The sequence below is a fragment of the Phragmites australis genome, chromosome 2, assembly GCF_958298935.1.
Source record: "Phragmites australis chromosome 2, lpPhrAust1.1, whole genome shotgun sequence".
NCBI lineage: Eukaryota > Viridiplantae > Streptophyta > Magnoliopsida > Poales > Poaceae > Phragmites > Phragmites australis.
Window position 1 is genome coordinate 28,184,828 of NC_084922.1, and position 12,212 is coordinate 28,197,039.

Consider the following 12,212-nt stretch of genomic DNA (forward strand, 5'->3'; position numbering starts at 1 on the left):
ACCACCTATGGATAGAACTTGCGCAGATGCTTGATGTTCCACACGTTTGGGAGCAGTTGCCCGTCCTCTGCAGCCAGCACTCCCTGGACTGGCGGGTGCTTGAGGAGAGCTTGCGCCGCAAGCAGCGCACTCCCAGGACTGGCCTCGCCGAAGGCGAGCCTACGCTGCAACGGCACCCGGCGCTGTCCAGACGTGGATCTGGCGGCAGGAGGTTCTGCCGCCTACTGAGGGTTAGGTTATGCGCTAGTGACGGTGGCGGCGGCCCTGCAGGGCCCAGCGCCATGGTCCCCATGAGAGGGGGGCACCGTGCGTGCGGACCGCGGCTGCTGCTAAGGAGCAGCAGCGACTGGGGCCTCCTGCGCGAGGGGCTCCATTTCCTCACTGGAGCTGGAGCCGATGCGTCGGAGACGATGGCCACTTGCCATTTTTTCTGCAGGAAAAAACAAACAAATTCAGGGAAGCAACCCCCCTACCTGGCACGCCAGTTGTCAGAGGGTGAACTCCTAAAGCAGGGATCCGGAGGGACCTCCTTTGAGATGCGGCCGGGGGGATGATTCTGAATCTGTTTGCGGGGAAAATAGATGGGCGTAAATGCGATGGCAGGTGGGATGGAATGATCTAATGCTGAATGCAGTAAATGCACTGGAGGATTTTCGACAGGTTCGGGCCGCACTGAGCGTAATACCCTACTCCTGTGTGGATGCTATAAATGCCTTGAGAATGTCCCTCAGGGATGTTGCTGGTTACAAGAATGTTTGTCTATCCTAGAGCTTCGGGCTCCTTGTTCTTCGGTGGTCTCAGCGTGTGAGCGTCTTCGAGTCTTGGCGTCTGTGTTCCAGAGTTCCTCAATCTGTCTTTGTCCGTGCCCACCGGCTCTCTTAAATACTCACCGGCGGTAGCGTGCCCCGAAAGGGAGGGAACGAGTTCCAAGGTGCCATAAATGGAAAGGCAGTCATCATGGCCTGCTGCGCGAAGTGAGGGGGGGGGGGGTTGAAAACGCGCCCCCCGCCCGGTCTCAGTCGTTATGATGGCGTTGGCAACGGGCGCTGTGGAGAGGGCCCACCGAGCAGCCACAGAGCAGCCCGGCGTGCCCGCCCGGTCTTGTTCGTCTGACACAGCAGGGCGGCAGGCGGGGCGCCTTGGGCCTTGCGATGCTATCCCGAAGTGCGCCGGATGACGCAGGATGCGACCCGTGCATTAAATGTCCCCACGCTCTCCTATCAGGATGTGGCAGGGACTGACACCGAGCGTGGCAGGAGCAGTTGGATGTGATAGGCCACGCGCCCTCTTAAATGCGGCATCGGGCCTCTCACTAGCTGACACCTCACCGCTGGACCCCTGCGGGTGCCACCGGCAAAGGACTTCTTGGGCCGTCGGGGAACCGAGTGCTCGGGGGCCACTGTTCACGGCCCCGAGCACTCTCTCCCGGAATTGACTGTTCAGATCCTCGGGGAACCGAGTGCTCAGGGGCCGCTATTCGCAGCCCCGAGCACTGTCTCCCGGAACTACCTTCCTTGGGTCCTCAGGGTACTCAGGTGCTCGAGGGCCACTGTTCACAGCCTCGAGCACACCCTTCCAGGTACTCGGCTTTTCTGGTCATCGGGGGACTTGGGTGCTCGGGGGCCACTGTTCATACCCCCGAGCACTCTCTTCCTGGCACTTGGTCTTCGCAGATCATCGGGGAACTCGGGTACTCGGGGACCACTGTTCATGGCCCGGAGCACCCCCTCCCGGGACTTAGTCTTCTCGTACCTCGCGGAGATGTTCTTCGCGGAAGGGCGCCACATGGCGGAGTGCTGACCTGGCCTCGGGATTCGGGGACCCCTGGTTCCTGATTCACCAACACTAACCCATTGAAACCTGCACGACCTTTTCCCTATTATTTGGACACCCGCTTACGACTAGATATCCACTAATTCGGCAAGTTATCCTTGTGCTATGGCAACAGCTTCTGAAGCCCACAACGTTGGAGGATGTAGTACTAGACTTCTCAACTAACAGCACATACTAGGAGGTGTTCAATGGTTTCGTCTTCCTTTGTGCATAGCGTGCATGTAGGCATCGTGTCAAGGTCCATGGCTGTGGACGTGCTCGGAGGTCCAATAGTGACAATAAAGATGCAGCCAAATAAAAAAAATTGCACTTGAGCAGTTGTCGGTGACATGGGAACCAGGGGTCCCCGAGTCCCGAGGCCAGGATAGCAGAGTGCCACGTGGCGCCCTCCCTCAGGGACTATCTCCCCGAGGTCCGAGAAGACCAAATTTCGGGAGAGGGTGCTCGGGGCCATGAATAGTGGTCCCTGAGTACCTGAGTTCCCCGAGGACCCGAGCAGTCAAGTTCCGGAAGAGAGTGCTCGGGGCCATGAACAGTGGTCCCCAAGCACCCGAGTTACCCGATGACAAGAGAAGTCACAGTTCTGGGAGAGGGTGCTCGGGGCCATGAACAGTGGTCCCCGAGCACCCGAGTTCCCCAAGGACCCGAACAGTCAAGTTCCGGGCGAGGACGCTCGGGGCCATGAACAGTGGTCCTCGAGCATTTATAGCATACACACAGGAGTAGGGTATTAAGCTCCATGTGGTTTGAACCTGTCTAAAATCCCTTGAGCATTTATTTCCTCCTGCATCCGATCATCCACTGCACCTGCATCTCATTTATTCCCATTTATTTCACGTACGAGGCGGACTCAGAATCATCCCCCCGGCCAAATCTCAAAGGGGGTCCCTCCGGATCCCCGCTTGGGAGTTCACCCTCCGACAGCTGGCGCGTCAGGTAGGGGGGTTGCATCCCTGAATCCACTTTGTTTCCTGCAGAAAAGATGGCAGGTGGACATCATCTCCAATGCACCGGCTCCAGCTCCAGCGAAGAAGTGGAGCCCATCGCTCAGGAGGCCCCAGCTTCTGCTGCTCCTCAGCAGCAGTAGCGGTCCGCCCGTACGACGCTCCCCTCTCATGGGGACAATGGCGCTGGCACCAGCAGGACTGCCGCCGACGTCGCAGGTAGGCCGCCTAACCCTCAGCAAGCAGCAAACACTCCTGCCGCGAGATCTATGTCCGAACAGCGCGTTGCTTGCGAGTGCGTTGCTTGCGATGCAAGCACTCCTCAGGCACCCGCCTGTCCAGGCAGCGGGGGAAACCCCAGAAGGCCGTTGGCTTCAGGAGGTGGCCACCCTAGTGGGCACAGCTCACCGGCAAGTGCTGGCCGAAAGTTCCCGTGTCACCTCCCACCGTGGCGCAACCAAGGCCGGTCCATCCGCAGGTGGCGGTAGAACCGGCCGGGGGGCCTCTAGGCGGAGCGCTGCCCCCCTTGCCACAACCGGAGCTCAGGACCTTCGCTTACACCTCAATGAGCGGAGGGCCATCGAAGATGCGCACGTCAAGCCGACGCAGAGGACCAAAATTCCTCTATGCCGGCCCGTGACCGCCGGGGCTCCCTGGCGCGCCGGCGTTCACCACCCAAGAGCGCTGCTCACGCCGTCGGATACGACACAGGCTACCGCGCGTTCACCAATGAGCTCCGTCCGGTCACCTAGACCACAAAGTTCAGGTCAAAACTACCGGAGAAGTACGACGGGTCCATCGACCCCGTCGAGTTCCTCCAGATCTACACCACTGCCGTTCAAGCGGCGGGTGGCAGTGAAAAGGTTATGGCCAATTACTTCCATGTAGCCTTGAGGGGCTCTGCCCGTTCCTGGCTTATGAACTTACCCTCAGGATCTATTAGTTTCTGGGATGATCTCTGCCACCAGTTCATGGACAACTTTCAGGGCACCTTCACGCGCCCTGGCTTGGAGTGTGACCTCCACACCGTGAAGCAACAAGAAGGGGAGACGCTGAGGTGCTTCATACAGCGCTTTAGCCAGGTCCGCAACACCATCCCGTGGATAACCCCCCATGCCATCATCGTCGCATTTCGGCAGGGCGTCAGTGACGAGCGGATGCTCGAGAAGCTAGGTACGCACGAGGTTGAAACCACCACGGAGCTCTTCGCGTTGGCCGACAAGTGTGCGAAGGCGGCGGAGGCTCGGGCGTGGCATGTCCCGCACCCTGAGCAACCCGCTGCCGACCAACCAGGTTCTTCCCACTTCGATAGGAGGGAAAAAAGAGAAGAAGGCGCGATGCTGCCCCGGTTGTACCAGCAGAGGACCCATACCATAGGACGGCACGCCGGGCGGCTGCCGACAGAAGGCCCGCTCCCGCAAGGGCTCCTGCTCCCCTGAGGGCTCCCGCTCCCATGAAACCCGAGCCGGGAAAGTGGTGCGAGATCCACTAGACTGACTGGCATGACCTCACAGAGTGCCAGTCGGTCAAAGGCCTCGTCGAGCGACGCCAGAAGGAGCGCGAAGAGCGCCGCATGGGCGGCGATGACAGAGCCACCCCCGAGAACCAAGAGCTTGGATTCCAGGAGCCAGAGCACACTGTCGCCTTCATCGACAGAGGCGCCTACACGCTCTCCTCCAGTCGCTGCATCAAAACCATGAGGCGTGAGGTGTGCTCGGTGACCCTGAGCACTGCGGTCATAAGGCCCCTGAAGTGGTCGGACACCCCGATCACGTTCAGTCTGGCGGACCACCCTGCGAGTACTGCAGGCGTGGGGCGACTACCATTGGTAGTGTCCCCCACCATCTGCAATGTGAAGGTCAGCAGAGTGCTGATCGATGGGGGTGCAGGCCTAAACCTCCTGTCCCAGGAGTCATTCCAGAAGCTATAGGTGCCTTCCCGGCGCCTAAAGCCGTCGCTCCCCTTTTACGGTGTGACACCGGGGCACACTTTGCCCCTCGGGCAGGTTGAGCTGCCCGTGACATTCGGAAGCCGGGACAATTTCCGGACGGAGAACGTCATCTTCGATGTCGCGGAAGTCCCTCTCCCTTACAACACCATACTCGGGCGCCTGACGCTCGCTCGGTTCATGGTGGTCACGCACTATGCCTACCTCACAGTTAAGATACCGGGCCCAGCAGGCCCCATCTCCGTGCCCGCCGAGACCGGTAGCGCCGTCTCCTACGCCGAGTAGCTCTACTCGGCCTTGGTCTCTGCTCGGGCCGAGGTCGAAGGACACCCAGGGGGCCCGGGACCCTCTTCATCCAAACCCCGACTCGCCGCCGACGCCTCCATCTCTACGAAGGAGGTCATGGTGGGCGAAGACTCCTCCCAGGTCGTCCGGATCGACGGTGACCTGGGCGGCAAATAGGAAAGCACGCTCGTCGCCTTCCTCCGGGCTAACATCGACGTGTTTGCATGGCAGTCGTCCGATATGCCCGGGATCCTAGGGAGGTGATCGAGCACCACCTTGATGTGCACCCCGACGCACGGCCGGTAAGGCAAAAGGTCCGGCGACAGGCGCCTGAGAGCCAGGAGTTCATCTCGGAGCAAGTCAGCAAGCTCCTTGACGCCAGCTTCATCCGAGAGGTCCTCTACCCAGAGTGGCTGGCAAACCCAGTCATCGTCCCGAAGGCCAACTGCAAGCTCCGCATGTGTGTCGACTACACCGACTTAAACAAGGCTTGTCCGTAAGATCCTTTTCCTTTACCCCGCATAGATCAAATTGTAGATGCCACTACGGGATGCGATCTTTTGTGTTTTGTAGATGCAAATTCGGCTTATCACCAAATCTGTATGGCCAAACAGGATGAGGAAAAAACTTCTTTTACTACCCCGGTGGGGACCTATTGTTATGTCTCAATGCCTTTTGGTTTGCGCAACGCTGGGTCGCCTTTCCAGCGGGCCGTGCGCATTACCCTTGATTCGCAGGTTGGCCGCAACGTCGAGGCTTACATCGACGATCTCATGGTCAAGTCATGAGACCGCGCCACCCTGCTAGAGGACTTAGCCGAGGCTTTCAACAGTCTCTGCACTACTCGCCTGAAGCTCAACCCTGAGAAGTGCGTCTTCGGGGTACCCGCGGGCAAGCTCCTCGGTTTCTTGGTTTCCAGCCGAGAAATCGAGGCCAATCCGGAGAAGATCTGGGCCATCGAACAGATGCGTCCCCTAGCTGGACTCAAGGAAGTCCAGCGTCTCGCTGGCTGCATGGCAGCTCTGGGGCTGTCGGAGGGTGAACTCCTAAAGCAGGGATCCAGAGGGACCCCCTTTGAGATCCGGCCGGGGGGATGATTTTGAATCTGTTTGCGGGTGAAGTAAATGGGCGTAAATGCGATGGCAGGTGGAATGGAATGATCTAATGCAGAATGCAGTAAATGCTCTGGAGGTTTTTAGACAGGTTCGGGCCGCACTGAGCGTAATACCTACTCCTGTGTGGATGCTATAAATGCCCTGAGAATGTCCCTCAGGGATGTTGCTGGTTACAAGAATGTTTGTCTATCCTAGAGCTTCGGGCTCCTTGTTCTTCGGTGGTCTCAGCTTCTGTGCTTGTACTGAACCTTTGTCTTGGATCTTCGTCCTAGAGAGAGAGTCAGAGAGCCCGATTTGAGTCTGTCTTTGTCCGTGCCCACCGACTCTCTTAAATACTCGCCGGCGGTAGCGTGCCCCAAAAGGGAGGGCACGAGTTCCAAGGCACCAGAAATGGAAAATCAGTCATTATGGGCTATTGCACGAAGTGACGGCGGGGTTGAAAATGCGCCCCCCACCCGGTCTTGGTCGTCATGATGGAGTTGGCAACGGGCGCCGCAGAGAGGGCCCACCGGGCAGCCACAGAGCAGTCCGGTGTGCCCGCCCGGTGTTGTTCGCCTGACATAGCAGGGCGGCAGGCGGGGCTCCTTGGGCCTTGCGATGCTATCTCAAGGCGCGCCGGATGACGCCGGATAGGACCCGTGCATTAATTGTCCCCACGCCCTCCTGCCAGGATGTGGCAGGGATTGACACCGAGCGTGACTGGAGCAGTTGGAAGTGAAAGGCCACGCGCCCTCTTAAATGCGGCATCGGGCCTTTCACTGGCTGACACCTCACCGCTGGACCCCTGTGGGGGCCACCGATGAAGGACTTCTTGGGCCGTCGGGGAATCGAGTGCTCGGGGGTCACTGTTCACGTCCCCAAGCACTCTCTCCCAGAAACACCCTTTCTTGGTCCTCAGGAAACCGAGTGCTCGGGGGGCCACTGTTCACGGCCACGAGCACTCTCTCCCGGAATTGACTGTTCAGATCCTTTGGGAATTGAGTGCTCGGGGGTCGCCGCTCGCAGCCCCGAGCACTCTCTCCCGGAAGTACCTTCCTTGGGTCCTCGGGGTACTCGGGGTGCTCGGGGGCACTGTTCGCAGCCCCGAGCACACCCTTCCCGGTACTCGGCTTTTCTGGTCGTCGGGGGACTACTTGGGTGCTCGGGGGGCTACTGTTCATGACCCCGAGCACTCTCTTCCTGGCACTTGGTCTTCGCAGATCATCGAGGAACTCGAGTACTCGGGGACCACTGCTAATGGCCCCGAGCACCCCCTCCCGGGACTTAGTCTTTTCGTACCCCGCGGAGATGATCTCCGCGGGAGGGCGCCACGTGGTGAATTGCTGACCTGGCCTCGGGATTCGGGGACCCCTGGTTCCTGATTCACCGACAGGGGTGCTTTATCTCCAAGATCGGGGAGCGAAAGCTCCCTCTCTTCAAACTACTGAAGAAGACGGGTCACTTTGACTGGATACCGGAGGACGAGCAGTCTTTCCAAGACTTGAAGAAGTACCTTACCTCACCACCCGTACTGGTGTCCCCCTCCGAGGGCGAACCTTTATTGCTCTACGTCTCGACCACTCCTCAGGTCGTGAGCATGGTGCTGGTGGTGGAGCGTGACGAGTGCTCGGGGCAAGGTGCTGGGTCCCAGCTCCTGACCGCCCCCGAGCAGCCTTCAGTTCTCGGGGCTCCTCCCGAGCAGGGAGTCGAGCTCGAGACCACGGCTCCTCCCGACCAGGGAGTTGAGCCTGAGACCATGGCTCCTCCCGACCAGGGAGTCGAGCCCGAGAAATCGGTCGGCCCCGACCACTGCGCCAAGCTCAGGGGCTGTGACAAGCCCTCAGGCGAGTCCTCAGTCCGGGCTCGCCGTGTACAACGACTGGTGTACTTCATCAGTGAAGTCCTCCGAGATGCCAAGACAAGGAATCCCAGGCCCAGAAGATGCTCTATGCCGTGCTCGTCGCTTCTAGGAGCTGCGCCACTACTTCCAGGCGCACAAGGTCTCGGTGGTAACTACATATCCACTAGGGCCGATCCTCCGGAACCGAGAAGGCACTGGGCGTATCGTCAAGTGGGCAGTGGAGCTGGTGGAGTTCGATCTGCACTTCATCAGCCGCCAGGCAATCAAAAGCCAGCCCCTGTCTGACTTTGTGGCGGAGTGGACGCCGGTCCCCGAGATCGACCATGAAGAGATTTTCGCGTACCCCAGGGAAGATGGGTCCGGGTACTGGGTTATGCACTTTGATGGCTCCCTCACGCTAAAAGGCGTGGGGGCTGGAGTGGTTCTCACCTCCCCAACAGGTGAAGTACTCCAGTACGTCGTGCAGCTGCATTTCCGAGCAACCAACAACATGGCGGAATATGAGGGCCTCATCGCTGGCCTCCGAGCAGCGGTGTGCCTCAGGATACGGTGCCTGCTGGTCAAGGGAGACTCCCAACTGGTGGTCAACCAGGTATCCAAAGAATACTAGTGCATAGATCCTCAGATGGCGGCGTACGTGGCGGAAGTCAGGAGGCTGGAGAGGCACTTCGACGGCCTGGAGCTGCAGTACATATCTCGCCGTGACAATGCTCTGGCCGATGACCTCTCCAGCCTGGTCTCTGCCCGAGCGCTCGTCCCAGCCAGAGCCTTTGAAGAAAGGCTCACATGGCCATCCGTCCTGCCTGCCGACCAGGGCGAAGGGGAACCCTCGAGCCTAGTTGAGGGGACCCGGGTAGCACCCTTAGTGGGAGGTCCCGTCAGGGTGCCGCCGCTCGGTGAGTGTGCTACGCTTGCCAGTGGTTCTCAAGATGCCTCGTGGATCGACGAGATCCGAGGGTACTTGAAAGAAAATATCCTTCTCGGTGATGATGCTTTTGTGGAGAGGATTGCACGGTAGTCCAAACGCTATGCCATAGTAGATGGGGATCTCTATCGGCGCGGCACGGACGGTCTCCTCCTGGAATGCATCACCCGGGCAGAAGGCAGTGAGCTCCTTACTGAGATCCACGAGGGCGAGTGCGGTGGCCATGCATCATTCCGCACACTGGTTGGGAAGGCCTTTCGGCAAGGCTTCTACTGGCCTGTAGCTCTCCAGGACGCTTCCGAGTTGGTTTGGCGCTGCAGGGCGTGCCTCCACACAAAGCAGATTCACCAGCTAGCTCAGGCTCTCCATACCATCTCCCTGTCATGGCCCTTCACGGTCTGGGGGCTGGACATCTTGGGTCCATTCCCCCGAACAATCGGGGGCTATGAGTACCTCTACGTCACCATCGACAAGTTCACCAAGCGGCCGGAGGCAGTCCCACTTATCAAGGTTACCAAGAACACGGTGCTTCAATTCATCCGCGGTATCACAAGTCGCTTCGGCGTCCCGAACAGAATCATCACCGTTAATGGCACCCAGTTCACAAGTGCCCTGTTCGGGGACTACTGCGAGGATCTCGGCGTCAAGCTCTGGTTTGCCTCTGTTGCTCATCCTCCGAGCAATGGGCAGGTCGAGCGCGCAAATGCTGAGATACTGAAGGGGCTCAAAACCCGGACCTACGACGTGCTCGCAAAGCACGGGAAAGGGTGGATTGACAAGCTGCCTGCTGTGTTATGGGCCAACCGGACAACGCCAAGCCGCACAACTGAGGAGACTCCTTTCTTCCTCGTGTACGGCACCGAGGCGGTCCTCCCCTCCGAGCTCACTCTCGGCTCCCCTCGGGTGAATGCCTACTCCGAAGGCGAATAGGAACAGCGAAGACGCGATGATGTCGACCACCTGGAGGAGCGCCGGCGACGAGCCACCATCCGAGCAGCCAGACACCAGCAGAGCCTGCGGCACTATCATCAGCGTCACATCCGGGTCCGGTCACTCGAGGTTGGGGATCTAGTTCTCCGTCGCACCCAATCGCGCGAAGGAAAGAATAAATTGTCCCCTATGTGGGAAGGCCCCTTCATCGTGGTCGGTGTCCCGCGACAAGACTCGTTTCGGCTGGCCACAGAGGACGGGAAGCCGCTCCCAAACGCGTGGAATGTCGAGCATCTGCGCAAATTTTATCCTTAGGTGGACATGTTCGTGCTCGGGCCAACCAGGCCAGGGGTCCCCCCTGCCCAAGTTGGCTAGGGGCTGCCACCAACCATGTAAGTTACCACTTTTTTACAAATTATCAATATACACTCTTATTCCGAGTTTTTCCTCTCTGGAATCCATATGTTTAATCTGTTTGGTGAGATGCTCAATTTGTGTGAGAAAATACGCTCTCTCATTTTTCCCGTTGATAAAAATGAATCCCAGTCGGTATGCACGCAGGCGGTAGCTGCTGACTTAAGTCTGTTGTGGTAGGCTGTGGTGTCCAGCTGCATGGCAGTGCCCCGAGCATCACCGAGCCTCTGAGGTTCTCGGGGTAATCCTACCGCTTGATCAAAGAGTGGTTGGGACCACCTAGACCCCAGGGGCGGGCTGTCGGTGCTCGGTCTGACCAGTCCTACCCTGGGCGCCACCGAACCATTAGATCTCTTGGTTATGCCTTTGTCTGTACACTTCGCCGGTTCGGGTATTCGAGAGGTCTCGGGTCAAAAACAAGAGCAGTCTAAAATAAGTACCGCACTAACAGAGCGCACCAAACAAAGAGTCTTTTCCTATTTTCTTAAGCTTACAGATCAATGATCAAGAACAAAGCAGCCCGACCGCAAGGGCCTCAGTACCCAGGGCGCTACTCGAACCTACGGGGTCCTCAGGTAATCCTACCACTCGGGCATGAGTAGTCGGGACCGCCTAGCCCTTGGTTCTCTCACCCGCTTTCCAGTGCTCGGGCACTCTGTACGAGGGAACCAACGTTCCCAGGCACCCCGAGCTCGAGGCATCTACCCCCTCCTGGACCGGTCGGCCGGAAGGCTGACAGCTGTCCGGTGAGTGACTAAAGTCATATGAATTTTCCTTTCGTACATACACAATAAACTATTGTTCTCGAGTGATCCTCGGTACCCTCGCATTCTAATCTGTTCGACGAGATGGTCTCCTCGCGCACAAAACCCTGCCCACGTGCTCGCTTTTCCGGAATGACAAAAACAGACAGCAGTCGGTTCACCATACAGGCGGCAATGGCTGACCGAGATCTTTTATGGTGGCTGTGGTGTTCGACCGGCTTGGCAGTACCTCGGGCACTACCGAGTCTCTGGGGTTCTCGGGTAATCCTACTTCTTGAGCAAAGAGTGGTCTGGACCGCCTAGACCCCAGGGGTGGGCTGTCGGTGCTCGGTCTGATCAGTCCTACCCCAGACACCACCAAACTGTGGGGACTCTTGGTCGTATTTCCGCCCGCACGTGTCTCCAGTCTGCTTGTGGCGTGCGTGTTCACTGGTCGTGGCGTGCTCCGTGCTGGATGGACTTATCTCCCGAGCAAGGAAGTTCGTGTCTGTGTCTTTTGACTTAGCAGCTGCGGACTCGCGAGGGCTCAGGGGCTGGACGCTCGGGTGGTCCCACTACTCCTACGATGAGTGGTTGGGGCAACTTAACTCTCGGGGGAAGAAAGTCGGGCTCAGTCTGGCAAGTAGCTCTCGGAACATCAAGCAAAAAGCAAGCAATATCAAGACAAACACAATGGAGTTTCGATCCCAAAGAAAGGCTTCTATTATATTTCAAAGGAAGCATTCTGGAGGGGATCACTCCCATATTTACAACATTCAAAAAACAAAAAATCTAACTAATCCGCAGGCTCCGACGAGGGCGATGACACGTCGCTGCCGCCGCTACTCGGTTTCGGCTCCAGCGTCGACTCGCGCGTAAAACATGCCGCCACCTCGGCGGCGACATCGCGGACAGCTTCACGGGCGGCAGCTTCCTCGGCCTCGACCACTCCCTACCGGACTAGCTCCAACGGGAAGGTGGGGTCTTGGCTGCCTACTGCCTGCGGCATCCCTGCCGCTAGCCTGCTGCCTGCCGCTCGCGGCGTCCCTGCCACCCGCCTGCTGCCTGCTGCCGGCCTCTTCATCCACCCCGGGAATTTGTATAGTCCCGGGGTTCCGGCGCCCTGGACGCTCCACCAGGCCCTGGGCATCAAAATCTAGCAAGGTCGCTTGCAGTGCCACCCGGCCCGGGTCCGTGCAGAGCGCCAGCTCCTCTCGGGGCAGGACCACCCGGGC